This window comes from Poromitra crassiceps (genome assembly GCF_964638095.1).
Source record: "Poromitra crassiceps genome assembly, chromosome: 11".
In the NCBI taxonomy this organism is placed as follows: domain Eukaryota; kingdom Metazoa; phylum Chordata; class Actinopteri; order Beryciformes; family Melamphaidae; genus Poromitra; species Poromitra crassiceps.
This window is the reverse complement of record NC_139643.1, coordinates 36,579,200-36,582,509: the sequence shown is the minus strand read 5'-3', so window position 1 is coordinate 36,582,509 and position 3,310 is coordinate 36,579,200.

Here is a 3,310-nt window from a genome sequence, read left to right as displayed (position 1 = left end):
CTCTCTCTCTCTCTCCCTCTCTCTCCCTCTCTCTCTCTCTCTCTCTCAGTGTCTCTCGTCATACACACAGATTTCCCTCCTGACTCCCACAGGTTTGGTAATATCATGGCGTTCCTTTCCTATCAGCCTCCAATATGAAAGTGAAATAATAATCAGTGGTTCTTGTGTGGAACACCTCTCCTCTCTCTGTGTCCGCTCTCACTTTCACAATCAACAGCTAGAGTGGTTTCCCCTCCACTATCTGTGGCTTTTCCCTGTGTGACCAGGGTCATTTCCGTCCTCCACCTAGTGGTCAGGGCCAGCATGGCTTCACCTCAGGCCACCTGAAAGGTATGGGACAGCCTGACCTGTGAAGACCTCCCAGCTTCTAGAAGTTCACGAGCTAGCCTCGAGGTGCAAAACCCTGGCAGGCAGGTTAGGAAGGTTAACTACGCCGAGTGTGCTAAATATTAAGGACATCTTCCTGATATTGAGTTGCAGTCCCATTTAGCAAAGTCCACATCTCACTTGATTCAAATCCTTCTCTAACTCCTTTGTGATTGGTTTATAATAAAGGAAATCAATCAGGGGCAATGTTGTTGCTGTTGTTTGTTGTTTTACCTTATTATATATCTCATCAGTGTCCTTCATGAAAAATGTCCCTAATATTCTGAATATTCATTGTTTAAGTCAAAGGGTTGCTGGTTCAGTAATGAGTAATGCTTTACACTAATATATAATACCCACAAGTAAAATAGTAACCTAATTAATCTGCACCTAAGTTAATTATTTTTAAATTTGAGGAGGCGCTGGCACTTAACAAGCAATAAAATAAGTATTATATTGCACGCCATTATTCCTGCCAACATATATGATGTGCATGTATGGTTCAGCATTTGTTTGTTGTAGTTTTTTTTATTGTATTTTTGTATTTTCTGGACAGTTCTGTTACTACTTGCGCAGGCAGGTTGAATGGGGCTTTAGGCGACTGAGCGGGTGGTCTCCAAAGACGCAGCTGTGCCGTACACCCCCCCCCCCCCCCCCCCCCCTCAGGGCTGATCAATAAGCTTATAAGGCTGAATCAATAACTCGCTCACAGCAGGGGAGTCAGGGCAGGGCAGGGCAGGGCTGGTGGGGAGGACAGGGGGCCCCAAAAACCCTGTTAGGGGGGAAAAGACCAGGAAAGTGTCAAATGCAAATACAGCCCAGACTAGATGAGTGTGCATAAACTGAGACAGATAGAAAGGTACATGTAGACAGTAGGTTATACAGGATACACACACAAAGGTACTCTAAGTTAAGACATAGACATAAAAAAAAATCAATATTTTTAAATTCTTCAGCATACTATACACTGTAAACTTTAAAGTACTGTAGTAAATAATTGGCACTTGCACAACATTTGCTGTACATGGGCTTATGTGTCCTAGGGGTCAGAGGTCAGATCTGACATAAGAACGATGCTGTAGATTTTACATGAAATATCTCACTTTTAGTGTTATTTTCCTCTGAAAGTTAAGGGCTGCACAGTTAAGGAGACAAGATGGACCAAAAGTAGGAAAAAGCCCCCAGAGGGCTAAGTGTGTCATGACAGATCTGAATGTGAACATAGCGGAGTCTATTGTCCAACCTCAGTCAATCATCTGCAAAATACTGTTGAGTGTTGACAGAATTCAAATGCGCTCAGACCCTTTCTGTCACTAATGTGGACAATGATGAGATGATCTGAGTGACAGGTCCACTATTCATGCAAACACTATAATTATGACTTTAACACCTCTCACAACCTGAAGAAAGGTGCACTAGGCTGTGTTTACAGTGTTCTATTGTAACCATCCTACAGTACAATCATTAGGGGTCCCAGTGACGACAACTGTAGCCTACTTCTTACTGTACATGCTGTTTACCTTCCAGCATACTAACATGTAAAGAATGTTGTGTTGTATGGTGGGCCACCCATGAGTCATACAGAATACAGTATGGCTGTGATGCTCCTTTGACGGTAAACGCACAAGAGTTTGATTGTAGCTGTCTTGAGAAGGTGTGAGGCTCTGTGTGTGTGTGTGTGTGTGTGTGTGTGTGTGTGTGTGTGTGTGTGTGTGTGTGTGTGTGTGTGTGTGTGTGTGTGTGTGTGTGTGTGTGTGTGTGTGTGTGTGTGTGTGTGTGTGCCTGAGATAACCCCTCACTCAGACCCCTGAATCAGAGGAGGTGGTCACCAGACTATAGGGAGTGTGTATGATTCACTATGAAAACATCAGTGAAGACAGGGAGGATGAATCACTAAACATGGCTATTAGCAATACCGGTATGTTTCACAAGATGTGTAGGCGGTGGTAGTAAGTGTTGCAAGACGTGTGTATGTGACGGTGTATGTGTGTGTATGTGTGCGCATGCGACCGGCCTGGCCTGCAGTGTGACTCAGGCCTTAACAAGCCCCCCCAGATGTTTAACTGTGACACTTGGGGCAGCGGCAGAAAAGGGAAGCAGATATCTGATCACCATCGCTTCTGTTCGTGAGGTCACTTCTCGAAAATAGACTGAACTGCGGGGGCCGTGGACACACAATAGAGCCCATACATACTAGGAACACTCATGGCTTGCAGGGGCAAACCAACACCAACACACTAACAGACATGCACACAATAGACAGTTGTATGCACATACATGCACATAGGGTGAGGTCAGGTAAATTGGGACATCAGGTAAAATTGGACAGATACGTTTGGAGCTTCATAGCACTGCAAGATTTAGTAGCTAATGGCTGCAAATAATCTCAAACTGTTGATGGTCTGAGTTACAGGGTTGGCAGGGCAATGCCTTATGGAGACTGGTGAAGAAAAACTGCAGCATGACTGTCCGACATGTTTACATTTACATTTCAATAATAAGGTTAATATAGGCTATTTTAAGAAACCAATGAAGATCTAGAATTAATGTTTCATGATTCATATTTTGATGGCCTCTATCCCCAAAAAATGCGGAAGTGTGTTTGCTCAATAACTTGAATGAAAAGGCCAATTTTAGCTTAACGTGAAATCAGCTACTGGGTTCAGATAAATGAGCCACCTTCTGACACACACACACACACACACACACACACACACACACACACACACACCACACACACACACACACACACACACACACACACACACACACACACACACACACACACACACACACACACACACACACACACACACACACACACACACACACACACACACACACACACACACACACACATTTTAACACAATACATTTGATTTGACCAATTTTCAATGGTGGTAGGTTTTGCTCTCCAGTGTCACTTGCCCATTTAGCTGAACAA